We start from the raw sequence: 13,900 nt of genomic DNA on the forward strand, positions 1-13,900 counted from the left end.
GCAATTCCGGCTCACTGAAACCTCTGCCTCCCGGGTTCAAGTGATTCTCCTGCCTCAGCCTCCTAAGTAGTTGATATTACAGGCACCTGCCACCACACCCAGCTAATTTTTGTATTTTTAGTAGAGAAGGGTTTTCACCGTGTTGGCCAGGCTGGTCTTGAACTCCTGACCTCAAGTGATCCACCCGCCTCAGCCTCCCAAAGTGCTGGGATTAAAGGTGTGAGCCACCATGCCCAGCCTCTCTAGTGGTTATTTCTGTCTCTTTAAGGTTATCGTAAGGTGCAAGGTCAGGTACCTCGTTGCTGGGTGGTTACTAGGATTGGTTATATTAGAAACAAGGAAAGGCTTAGCTGAACTGATTTCTCTGAATAACACAGCATTTTACCAACTTGCCATCTTTTCCATAAGGATAGGGAGGAGGAAGCCCTTCCATATCCTAAATCATCTTAACTAAGTTCTAGCTCAGTAGGCTCAGCCAAATCCCTGGACAAGAGGTTCCAGTAGGGTGAGATTCCATGAACTCTCAATGCTATTGGTTTTTCTCTAAGCACAGGGGAAGGGGAGGGAAGGTGGACAAAAATAAAAAAGGTGGTTTTCTCTGACATGAGAGCCAAGATGATTCATGGGGCTTTCGGTGCCATTAAAATCCCTACGTTTTCCGGGCCCTGAACCCAGCATTTTTGCTCTCACAGTGGTTTCCCACTGATGGAGGCATCTTCACTCCTGGAAGTCACGCCTTGCCCTCTCCCCTCCTTCCCTTCTCCCAATCAGACATCTGTCTATGCTGGGGCAGTTCTGAGTATTCTAGGCCTCAGCTGTGGTTTTGGCTGCATAACATTCTGTGTGTAAAGACACAGTGCCCCATCCTGGAATAAGAACTTCTAGAAGAGCCAGCCACACTTGTTCCAACCACCCACACATGGGGGCTGGAAGAAGTTTAAGTAGTGATTTCCAACTAGGGGAATGTGATAATTTCTGGAGTCATTTTTGGTTGCCACCATTGGAGGGCGTGTGCTATTGATATTTAATGGACAGAGACCAGGGGTGCTGCTGAATATTCTACAGTGCACAGGACAGTCCCCTACTGCAACCCAGAATTATCCAGCCCTAAATGTCAGTAGTGCTGAAGTTGAGAAACTCTGGGTTAAATGTGTGCCTTATGGCCCTGGGTCAGCCCCCCAAATGTTATGGACTCAACTGTGCCCCCCAAAATGCATGTGTCGGAGTCCAAACCCCAGGACCTCAGAATTTGGCTATATTGGGAAATAGGGTCTATAAAGATGGCCAGGCTTTGTGGGTCACTCCTGTAATCCCAGCACTTTGGGAGGCCGACGAAGGTGGATCACTTGAGGTCGGAAGTTCGAGACCAGCCCTGGCCAACATGGTGAAACCCTGTCTCTACTAAAAATACAAAAATTAGCCAGGCTTGGTGGCATGTGCCTGTAATCCCAGTACTTGGGAGGCTGAGGCAGGAGAATCACTTGAACCCGGGTGGTGGAGGTTGCAGCTAAAATGATGCCACTGCACTCCAGCCTGTCTCCAAAAAGAAAAAAGAAGTCATTAAGTTAGAATGAGGTCACTAGGAATGCAGGGCAGGCAAGCCCCAAAGAGGGGCTTAGACTGTGAGGGTTCTTGGCTTTGCACAAGAAAGAATTCAAGGGCGAGCCAGTGGTAGGGTAGAAGAAGGTAGCTTTACTGACGAGGCGTTACAGCTCAGGCAGCGTTGCAGCACTGTGACTGCTCCTGCAGAGCAGGGCTGCCCCGTAGGCAGACAGCAGCACCTCAGGGCAGTTTTGCAGCCATATTCGTACCTACTTTTAATTACATGTAGATTAAGGAGCAGTTTATGCAGAAATTTCCAGGGAAGGGCTAGTCACTTCTGGGTCGTTGGGTGATGGTCACGGAAAGCGGTGGTAACTCCTGGGTGTTGCCATGGCAATGGTAAACTAACGTGGCATACTGGTGGGCATGGCTATGGAAAGCCGCTTTCACCCTGTCCCTGTTCTAGCTAGCTCTCAATTTGGCCCCATATCTGAGCCCCACCTCTGGAGTCAAGTCCCACCTCCTACCTCACTAGGATGGGCCCTGGTCCAATAGGACTGGTGTCCTTGTAAGAAGAGGAGATTGGGACACCGATAGGCACAGAGGAAAGATCACGTGAGGACACAGAGAAAATGACCACTTACAAGCCAAGGAGAGAGAGGCCTGGGAAACAGAATGAGACTCTGTCAAAAAAAAAAAAAAAAAAAGAAGCAGCAGCAAATACATGTGTATGTTTTTTTTACTCACCTTTATATATTCAAATAGTAAGGTAACATTCTATGTACAGCTCCCACCTTGCTTTTATTATCCATCTATCTTAGAGATTGTTCTGGATAAATACACAGAGAAAACACAGCACTGTGGTTAAATGCATGGACCCTGGAGCCAAATTGCCTGTGTTCAAATCCTGTTTGAGAAACCCTTTGCCATTTACCAGCTTTGGGACCTTAGTAAGGCAGTTTGCATCTCTTGCATTCATTTTCTCATCTGTAAAATGGGATCATAATAGTACCTATCTACATTATGCTTTTTTTTATTTTTTATTTTTTTGAGAGAGTCTCTGTCACCCAGGTTGGAGTGCAGTGGCGTGATCTCAGCTCACTGCAACCTCAGCCTCCCAGGCTGAAGTGATTCTCCTGCCTCAGCCTCCTGAATCTGGGACCACAGATGTGTGCCACCATGCCCAGCTAATTTTTCATATATTTCTTTTTTTGGTAGAGATGGGGTTTCACCATGTTGCCCAGGCTGGGCTCGAACTCCCAAGCTCAAGCGATCTACGTGCCTCGGCCTCTGAGTGCGGATTTCAGACATGAGCCACTGTGCCCAGTCCAATCACAATAGTACCTACGTGTATTAGTTTTCATTTACTGCCTAACAAATGACCACTGACTTAGCAGCTTAGAAAACACTCATTTATTAGTTCACAGTTCTGTAGGTCAGCAGCCCAGGTCGGCTTGATTGAGTTTTCTACAAAGGGTCTCACAAGGCTGAAACCAAGGTGTTGGCCAGGCTGGGCACTTATCTGGAGTTTCTGGAGACAAGTCTACTTCCAGGCTTATTAAGGTTGTTGGCAGAATCAGTTTTGTGTGGTTGTAGGACCTGAGGTCCCCCATCCTTGCCGGCTGCCAACCAGGTCACTCTCGGCTCCTAGAAGCCACGCTCTAAGTCTTGTACACAGTTGCCACCATCTTCAAGCCAAAAGCAGAGTGCAGTTCTTGCGTTTGACATTTCTCTGACTTCCTTTTCCCCCAGCCCAAGAAAACTGCTTTTAAAGGGCTTAGGTGATTAAATTAGACTCACTGGGACAGCCTGCTAACCAATTAAAGGGTAACTGATTAGTAACCTCAATTATATCTCCAAAATCCCTTTATTGTGTAGCTTGTAATATGATCTAGATGTGATATTTCATTACCTTCATAGTCCTGGGTATTAAGATGGGAAATTTTGCTGGGTGCCCACCACATGACCTCAGAGGGCTGTTGCGAAAATGCAATTGCACATCTCCTAGTATGCAATATATGCAAGTTAGCTGTGTTTTTTTAAGAGCAAGGATTTTTTAAAGGGATTCCTTAGCTGGGCACAATGGCTCATGCCTGTAATCCCTTTTTTTGGTAGAGACGGAGTTTCACCATGGGAGGCCGACGTGGGCAGATCACCTGAGGTCACCTCGTCTCTACTAAAAATATGTACCTGTCCCTTGGAACTTACAGTCCAGTGATGAAAATGGTGGCCTGGATAATTAGGGGTAGTGTGGTGATACTGTTTGGATGTTCGTCCCCTCCAAATCTCATGTTAAAATGTGATTCTCCAGTGTTGGAGGTGGCGCCTAGTAGGAGGTGTTTGGGTCACGGGGATGAATCTCATGTGAATGGCAGGGTACCCTCCCCAAGGTAACGAGTGAGTTCTTGCTCTATTAGTTCATGCACGATCTGACTGTTTAAAAGAGCCTGGCATCTCTTCTGCTTGCTCTCTCAACATGTGACACGCCTGCTCCCCCTTTACCTTCTGCCATGAGTAAAAGCTTCCTGAAGCTTCACCAGAGGCTGAGCAAATGCAGGTGCTGTGCTTCCCCTACAGTCTGCAGAACCATGAGCCAAAATAAACCTCTTTTCTTTACAAATCACCTAGTCTCGGCCAGGCATGATGGCTCACGCCTGTAATCCCAGCACATTGGGAGGCCAGGGCAGGCAGATCATTTGAGGTCAGGAGTTCGAGACCAGCCTGATCAACATGGTGAAGCTCTGTCTCTACTAAAAATACAAAAAATTGGCCGGGCACAGTGGCTCACGCCTGTAATCCCAGCACTTTGGAAGGCTGAGGCGGGCAGATCACCTGAGGTCACGGGTTCAAGTCCAGCCTGGCCAGCATGATGAAACTTTGTCTCTACTATAAATACAAAAATCAGCCGGGCATGGTGGCAGGTGCCTGTAGTCCCAGCCACTCAGGCGGCTGAGGCAGGAGAATTGCTTGAACCCAGGAAGTGGGAGGTTGCAGTGAGCAGAAATAGTGCCACTGCCCTCCAGCTTGGGTGACACAGCAAGACTCTGTCCCCCCCCCAAAAAAAAAAGGTTTAAAAATGCAAAAAATTAGCTGGCACTATAGTGCGTGCCTGTAATCCCAGCTACTCAGGGGGCTGAGGCAAGAGAATTGCTTGAGCCCGGGAGGTAGAGGTTGCAGTGAGCTGAGATCATGCCACTGCATTCCAGCCCGGGCGACAGAGCAAGAGTCCATCTCAAAAAATAAAATAAAATAAAATAAAATACCATTTGACAGATAAAACAGAGGCTCAGGGAGGCTAACCAGTTTGTGAAGGGTCACTGTGCTGGAAGGTGACAAAGTAGGACTCAACTCAGCCTGACAGGGTGACAATAAGAATAACAGCTGATACGTCTAGGTTTCTCTTCTTGTTTGTGTATTTATCCACTGTGCAAAGTGCTTTATCTGCATGATTTCATTTGGTCTTCTCAGCAACACTCTAAGAAGGTAGGTGCTGTTACTGTTCCCATTCCACAGATGAGGAAACTGAGGTCCAGCAAGGGAATGCCACCCAGCAGTGAGCAGCAAAGCCAGGGGGTGCCCTGTCTGCCTGCAGCTGTTATTGAAGATGTCCCTTTTCTCATCATCAGGTTTTACTGGAACAGAAGAGAAAGCCAGTGAGATACTAATCATTAGCAATGTTAATATTACCTGATATTTAGTGGGCTTTATGCTTTTACAAAATGAACCTCCCTTTCTGTTGCCAGGAAGATTCTAGAGCATGTAGCAAGAGAAGCAACTAATTGTCTTTCTCTGCAGCCCTGTGGAATCGTTGAAAGAGCACATACTAAACCCTAAAATTAAACCTAGATTCAAATTCTAGCTCCTTCTGCCTCTGAGACCTTGATTAACCTCACTGAGCCCCAACGTCTCTGTCTTTAAAATGGGAATAGCAGGACTTAACTCATAACACTGTTGTGAGAATTAAATGAAATAATACAAGTCAAGTGCTGGCTAGTTAGTTAATTATTGTCATTCTGAGGAAGATAAGAGAGCATTAGCAGCCATCTGTTTATAATTTAAAGTGAGTAAGAAAGTTAGAATCTACTCAAAGTCAGGATTAAGCAAAATACTATTTTTCAAACTATGTTTCTGGGCCCTTAGGGAGATGTTAATAGGCATTTTATTGGTTTGTTGGTTTTCTGGTTTTTTTTTTTTTTTTTGAGACAGAGTCTCACTCTGTCTCCCAGGCTGGAGTACAGTGGTGTGATCTTGGCTCACTACAACCTCCGCCTCCCAGGTTCAAGCGTTTCTCCTGCCTCAGCCTCCTGAGCAGCTGGGATTACAGGCACCTGCCACCATGCCCAGTTAATTTTTGTATTTGTAGCAGAGATGGAGTTTCGCCATGTTGGCCAGGCTGGTTTCAAACTCCTGACCTCGAGTGATCCACCTGCCTTGGCTTCCCAAAGTGGTGGCTTAAAGGCGTGAGCCACCGCACCCGGCCTAATAAGCATTTTATAAAAAGGTGTTCTATGGTTAAATAACGTTGGGAAATGCTGTGTACATTATCCCCTACTCACATACTCACATAGTAAAGGCTCTGAGAAGTCCCACAGTAAAGAAATTCATTTCACTTTGTTTTCTCTGACACATTCCCAACTTATTAAGCATGGGACCGTTTTATTGAGGAGCACAGCATCTCAAAGACTCTAGTTCAGGAGTCGGCAAACTACAGGTGGGCCCACTGCTTGTTTTTGTACATAAAGTTCTGTTGGAAGCCCGCCATGCCCATTTATGTATGCGTTGTCTGTGACTTTCACTGTACTGTGGCAGAGTTGAGAAGTGATGACAGAGACTCTGTGGCCCACAAATCCTAAAATATTTACTGTCTGGTCCTTTAAAAAAAAGTCTGCTAACCCTGAAGTTAGTGTAAAGATGGGGGCAGACATTGGGAATGATGTGGCCACAAGACAAACAATGCCACCAGGAACTGGGAGAGGCAAAGAATGACTTTCTTTTCGCCAGTCTCCCAGCCAACACTTTGATTTGGGCCTAGGGAAACTAATTTTGGACCTCTGGCCTCCAGATCTGGGAGAGAATAAGTTTCCGTTATTTCAAGTCACTCAGCATGTGGCAGTTTCCTACAGGAGCCACAAGAAACTGATGAACAGGTGGGACGGCGCAGTGGCTCATGCCTGTAATCCTAGCACTTTGGGAGGCCAAGCCAGGAGAATCACTTGAATCCGGGAATTTGAACCCAGCCTGGGTGGCATGGCGAAACTCTGTCTCTACAAAAAAAAAGAAATTAGCCTAGCACGGTAGCACATGCATGTAGACCCAGCTATTCAGGCGGCCGAGGTGGGAGAATCTCTTGAACCTGGGAGGCAGAGGTTGCAGTGAGCCAAGATCACACCACTGTACCCCAGCCTGGGCAACAAAGCAAGACTCTGTCTCAAAAAAAAAAAAATCAAAAACAAATACACAGGTGTTTATGCCACTTGTATTTGTCAGAGAAGGAAGCTGGTCCATCTCGTGAGCGACATTCACAACAGCAGAGGAAACACCTGGTTTTGTTATGCTTATGCCAGCAGTGGAGGTTATAAAGTCCTCCGGGTGCAGCCGACACCACCTGCCACGGGGGTGATGTTTTACACTCTCCCTCCTCTCGTTCCAGTTGTCGTTAGTTGCCTGTATACATCTGATATTTTTCATATTTAGGTTATTTTTGAATATTTTAAAATTATAAAATATTTCAACTATACAGAAAATAATATATAATAGAGATCTCCACACCTACCATTGAGATTCAAAAGATGTGAACCTTTTCCATGCTCGCTTCAGATCTTCCTCTTTCCTTTTAGAGAAATAAAAGCCACTCCACTGCCCCCACTTACATCCGCTGAATTGTTTCCTGTCTGTATTAATTAGGGTATCCCAGGTGCTGCTGTCAACAACACCAAAGTCTCAAAGGTGTCACCCAACATTCTTTTCAGCTCATCAGAGTCCAGTGGAGGTTGGCCAAGGTGCTCTGCTCCAGGCAGTCATTTAGGGACCGTGGCTTCTTCCATGGAATGAAATCACCATCCCGCAGGATGTTCTCCTAGGACAGTTTCTCAACTTGAGATGTACATAAAAGTCATGTGGAGAGCCTTGAGTAGCTGGGGGATGAGACCTCAGTCTGCACTGGAACCTCAACATCAGGGGGCCAACGAGGGAAGGGAAACTGGAGAATTACATGAAAGGTTTTTGGCCCAAGGTGGTGGCACAGATCACTTCCACCCACATTCTTCCCTTGGCTAGGACCCAGTCAGAAGGCCTCACCTAACAGCAGAGAATCTGGGAAACAGTTGTCTTGCTGAAAGCCTGGGGGAAGATAAAGTGGGACTTGGGGAACCCATGACAGTATCTCTGCCACATCCTTTGACATGTGTATTCCTTCTCTCTCCTTCCCTGGAGGTTACCACTAGTTCCTTACTTTTACTACACATGTTTATGTCCATAGACAAACTATGGTGTTGGTTTTGGTGCATATCAAATTAACATAGCTTATATTCTACATACATCCTTTTGCAATTTGTGCTGTTACACAGTGTTGTGTTTTTGAGGTTTGTGTGTATTCTTGCTTCTCAAAGTATGGTCCCTGGACCGGCAGATGAGCACCTGGCAGCTTATTAGAAATGTAAAGGCTCAGACCCCACCCCAGACCCACTGATTCAGAAACTGTGAGGTGGGGCGGGGCCAGCAGTCTGTACCTTTCCAAATCCGCCAGATAATTTGAATGCACACTGAAGTTTGATAACCATAGATCTTTATTGATATGTGTAGCTCTAGTTCTCAGTTTATTCATTTTTCAGCAATATATAATACTTCTTGGTTTATTCATCCATTCCCCTAACTCATGAGCAATTAGATTGTTTCTTTATATTTTTACCATTATGTATAGTACAGTAATGATCATCTCACTACATATGCTCAAAAGTTTCTCTAGCACAGCCATCTAGAAAAGAAATTGTTGAATTTTAGGATTGAGTAGCTTTAGCTTTATCCAGAATCCCCAGATAGTTCTTTCTCGAGGCAGGCTGGGTGCGGTGGCTCACGCCTGTAATCCCAGCATTTGGGGAGACCAAGGTGGGCAGATGACCCCCAGGAGTTCGAGACCAGCCTGGACAACATGGCAAAACCTTGTCTCTAGAAAACATACAAAAATTAGCCAGGCATGGTAGCACACGCCTGTAGTTCCAGCTATTCAGGAAGCGAAGTGGGAGGATCGCTTGAGCCTGGGAAGTAGAGGCTGCAGTGAGCCACGATTATACCACTGCACTCCATCCTGGGTGATGAAGTGAAACCCTGTCAAAAAAAAAAAAAAAGAGGCTATGGCAATTTACACTTCTTCCAATGCTGACTACAAGTTGTTTTTTCTTGTTTTCCTTTAACTTTTTAGCATTACTTTGAAATCCCTGATCTTTAAGGTGTACTAGAGGCACGTTATCCAGAAAGGGTTAAGAAATTGTCTTTTTTTTTTTTTTTTTTAAAGAAGTTTTAGATTTAAACATGGATACAGAACCTGGCTCCATCACTTCCTCTGTCGCCCACTGCTTGGTGGGTTAATTCTTGATGTTTGATTTTTCCTTCCCTAACAGGTAATAGTGGGCAGTTCTGTCTTCTTCCTGATCTTGATGGGAGTGCCTCTAGGATCCCTATAACAGACAAGGATCGCCAGAGAAACAGAACCAGTAGATTATATGTACATAGAGAAATTTATTTTAAGGAATTGCCTTGGAGGACTGCAGGGGCTGGAAAGTCTGAAATCTGCAGAACAGGCCAGCAGGCTGAAAGCTCTTGGGAGGAGCTGATGCTGCAATCTCTTTTCTTTTTCTTTTTTTTTTTGACACAGTGTCTCTCCCTGTCGCCCAGGCTGGAGTGCAATGACGCAATCTCGGCTCTCTACAACCTTTGCCTCCCGGGTTCAAGCAAGTCTCGTGCCTCAGCCTCCCGAGTAGCTGGGACCACAGGCGTGAGCCACCACACCAGCTAATTTTTGTATTTTTAGTAGAGACAGGATTTTGCCATGTTGGCCAGGCTGGAACTCCTGACCTCAAGTGATCTGCCTGTCTCGGCTTCCCAAAATGCCGGGATTACAGGCATGTGCCACAGTGCCCAGCTCTGATGCTGCAGTCTTGAGGCAGAATTTATTCTTCCTCGGGGAAACCTCAGTTTTGTTCTTATGGCCTTCAGCTGATTGGATGAGGTTCACCCAGGATATCAAGGAAAATCTTCATTGCTTAAGTCAACTGATTGTAGATGTTAATCACATCTACAAAATGCCCTCGCAGCAACCTAGATCAGTGTTTAATTGCATAACTAAATACTACAGCCTGGCTAGCTGAATCGAGACATAAAACTAAACATACAGTCCCCCATTAAACAAAAGGCCAGCTTTGGAGCTGGCGCTGATGTTTTATCAAGTTAACAAAGCATCCATCTTGGCTGGGCGCTGAGGCTCATGCCTGTAATTCTGGCACTTTGGGAGGCTGAGGCAGGCAAATCACTTGAGGCAGGAGTTCGAGACCAGCCTGGCCAACATGGCGAAACTCCATCTCTACCAAAAATACAAAAATTAGCCAGGCATGGTGGTGCATGCCTGTAATCCTAGCTATTCGGAAGGCTGAGGCATGAGAATAGCTTGAACCTGGGAGGCGGAGGTTGCAGTGAGACCAGATTGCACCACTGCACTCCAGCCTGGGTAACAGAGTGAGACTCTGTCTGAAAAAAAAAAAAAAGGTATTCATCTAGTTTAATCTAGTAAAATGTTGAAAATTAAAGATGGTTTTTGTGGCCAGGCACACAGGCACAGTGTTTCACGTCTATAATCCTAGCAGTTTAGGAAGTTGAGGCCAGAAGTTCGAGACCAAGCCTGGGCAACATAGTGAGACCCCCTCTCTACAAAAAAATTAATTAAAAAATTAGCCGAGCACAGCAGTGCACACTTGTAGTCCCAGCTACTTGGGAGGCTGAGGTGGGAGGATCCCTTGAGCCTGGGAGTTCGAGGCTGCAGTGAGCCATGGTCATGCCACTACACTCCACCCTGAATGAGACAGCAAGAGACCCTGTCTCAAAAAAAAAAAAAAAACAAAAAAAAAAACCTGTTGAATTTGATCAAAAAGCATTTGATTTTTCTCCTTCCATCTGTTGCCATGAAGAGCTGCATTATTAGATTTTCTATTAATCCTTGCATTCAATGAACCCATCTTGATCGTAAGGTACGAACGATTCTTTGAATGTGTTTCTGGATTCCGTGTGCCACTGTTCTGCTGGAATTTTTGCATCCTCATTTGTAAAAGTTCCTAAGTGTTCCTCTCCCTTTTTACGTGGCTTCCCGGAAATGGCTCCCGTCACTTTCACTTAAATCTCATTGGCCACCACTCAGTCACACTTACTGCATGGCAGGCTGGGGAGTGTCATCTTGTGGCTGGGTGCCAATGGCCCTAAGCAAAGATTGAGATGCTTACTTTGAAAGAGGAAGGGAAGAAGGGATATCAGGAGGCACTAGCAATCTCTGTGCCGAAGTGATTATCCCTTTTCTGTAAATGAGAGACTGGAGGCTCAGCAAGGTGTGTTCACTTATCCAGGGTCACACAGCAAGTCTGTGGCCAGGCTGTGACTTCAGAGGCCAGGTCTTCCAGCTGCCAAGGGAGATGCCATTAGGGACCCATGATAGTATGAAAATCAGAAATAAATATCCAGTGTCCCTAGTACTGGTCTAAATGCTTCATTAACATGAACTCATTTCATTCTCACAACAATCCTATGAGGTAGACACTATAGACACTCTTAATGCCCCCAATTTGCAGATGAGGAAACTGAGGCACAGAGAATGTGAGTGACTTGCCTGGAGTATGTAAATGACAGGGCTTAGACTCTAAGACTCTTAATCACTGCACGATCCTGCCTCTCCCCACACCATTCCCCACCCGCACTCCCCTGACTCAGAGACTGCAACTCAAACAGCAGCAGCAACTGCTCCCTGTGCACCTGCAGAACCATCGAAACTGCTCCCACCAACCCAGGCACTGTACACCCTCGTCCCCAGCCTCCTTACATCCTCCTCCCTCAACTACCCTGGTACCCTCCTTTTCTGTCTGTGGGGCCTGCACCTCACTTTTTCTTGAGTCTGTGTTTTTATTTTGAGACAGGGTCTTGCTCTGTCACCCAAACCTGTGTGCTTTGGTGTGATTGCGGCTCACTGCAGCCTGAAACTCCTGGGCTCAAGCGATCCTTCCACCTCAGCCCCCTGAGTAGCTGGGACTACACACCACACTCAGCTAATTTTTTAATTTTTTTTTTTTTTTCTTTTTGAGACAGTTTTGCTCTTGTCGCCCAGGCTGGAATGCAATGACACAATCTTGCTACAACCTCCACCTCCCAGATTCAAGTGATTCTCCTGCCTCAGCCTCCCGAATAGCTGGGATTACAGGCGCCCGCCAGCACACCCAACTCATTTTTGTGTTTGTCGTAGAGATGGGGTTTCACCACGTTGGCCAGGCTGGTCTCGAACTCCTGACCTCAGGTGATCCACCTGCCTCGGCCTCCCAGAGTGCTCGTGAGCCACCACACCTGGCCTAATTTTTAAATTTTTTATAGCAATGGGGTCTTGCCGCATTGCCCAGGCTGGTATTGAACTCCTGGCCTCAAGCGATCCTCCTGCCTTCGCCTCCCAATGTGCTGAAATTACAGGTGTGAGCCACTGCATCCAGCCTTCATTTTTTGTTGCTGTCCTTGTGTTTTGTTTTGTTTTTCCCTTCACTCTGTTCCCTGGGAGATTCCCAAAGGCTACATTCTGCCACCAAGGGACGCAGCAGGGACAGGGCCCCAGCGGGCACGTGGGATTTCCCACACCCCACCCTCTACTGGATGAAGATGGTGCGGAGGTTTTGGGTTATTTATTTATTTATCTAGTCCCGCCTGGCTCCACACCCCGCAAGCTGTTGTTCCCCCACTAGAGAAGATGAGAAACAACCTCAGACAATGGAAGACAAGGCTTGCCACATGGCCCCCGCAGTTTAATTTCCCTTAATTCATTTTCTATTGAACCAAATGATACTGTTTGTTTTTAATGGCAAACACTCAGTGCGGAGGAGGGGCGGCCAGGCCTCCTCCTGGGGAAATTAGGAACACAGCTGCTATTGAAATTCTTGCTCCCTCCTGGCCTCCCCCTGGCTCCCCTACTCCCACCCCCAGCACTGGGCCTTCGGAAATCGATCTCCAGGTTGAAAGATGATACCTTTCACCAGCTCAGATGGTCACTGTCTGGCGAGCTGGCCTGGCTCCGCCCCAGCTACCATCAACCCCTTTTAGGATGGCCGCCCCATCCCAAGGCCCACCCTTCTCTGGTTATAACTGGATGCACAAGGCCAGAGCCATGGCTTTTTTGGTGCCCCTCTCCCCTGCCTATCGCTGGTAATCCTGAGCAGGCAGCCCTTGCCGGAGTCATCCAGTGCCCTCCCCCAGGAACTGAGGAACACAGAGGCTAGGCACAGTTAGAGCTGAGTTTGTTCATTCATTCATTCATTCATCACCTGGGAGCAGAGTCGTGGCTGCATCCCAGTCCTCCTCCATCAGTGGTTGCGTTTGAACTAGATTCCCCGTGGTTCAGGTGCTGAGGGGAGTTGAGAAGTGCTGATAAGAGGAGAGGTCCTTCCACTTCGTTGTGAGGTTTCGGCAACTCCTTCATGTGGCCTGGGGGGTCCTGCGCTTCTTTGAAGTCCGAGAAGATCCATAATCTTTCCAAAGTCCCCTCTTTTTTGCTGGTATGGGCCAGAGTCAGCTCCCGTTCTCACAGGTAAAGAGCATTTTGATATGCAACCAGCCCCTTTGGGAGAGGCTTTGGCCTGCTCATGGCTTCGCTGGGAGCCATGCCAAGATGGTCAATGCCCAATTTGGACATCCTAGAGGCCTCTCTGGTTCCTCAAAGGCTGGGCTTCACCTCTGTTCTCTTTTTCACAGACTGGTAGACCCAGAAAGACCTTCTTCTTTTTTTTTTTTTTTTTTTTTTTTGAGATGGAGTCTTGCTCTTGTTGCCCAGGTTGGAGCACAATGGCACCATCTCAGCTCACTGCAACCTCCACCTCCCAGGTTCAAGAGATTCTCCTGCCTCAGCCTCCTGAGTCACTGGGATTACAGGCACCCACCACCAGACTCAGCTAATTTTTTGTATTTTTTAGTAAAGACGAGGTTTCACCATGTTGGCCAGGCTGGTCATGAACTCCTGACCTCAGGTGATCCACCCACCTCGGCCTCCCAAAATGCTGGGATTCCAGGCGCTCAGCCCAGAAAGACGTTCTTATTCTGCTGATTTGAAGAAACCAAGTCCCCAAAGTGACCA

The 13,900-nt window shown here is 46.9% G+C and overlaps 1 protein-coding gene across 1 annotated transcript in view; it reads left to right on the plus strand.

Annotated features, from left to right (window-relative positions):
* Positions 1 to 13,900, plus strand: part of RNFT2 (ring finger protein, transmembrane 2) — a 126,837-nt gene that overhangs the window by 72,765 nt on the left and 40,172 nt on the right. The window lies entirely within an intron of this gene.

Source organism: Mandrillus leucophaeus, unplaced genomic scaffold (assembly GCF_000951045.1).
Source record: "Mandrillus leucophaeus isolate KB7577 unplaced genomic scaffold, Mleu.le_1.0 Scaffold7, whole genome shotgun sequence".
Taxonomy (NCBI): Eukaryota; Metazoa; Chordata; class Mammalia; order Primates; family Cercopithecidae; genus Mandrillus; species Mandrillus leucophaeus.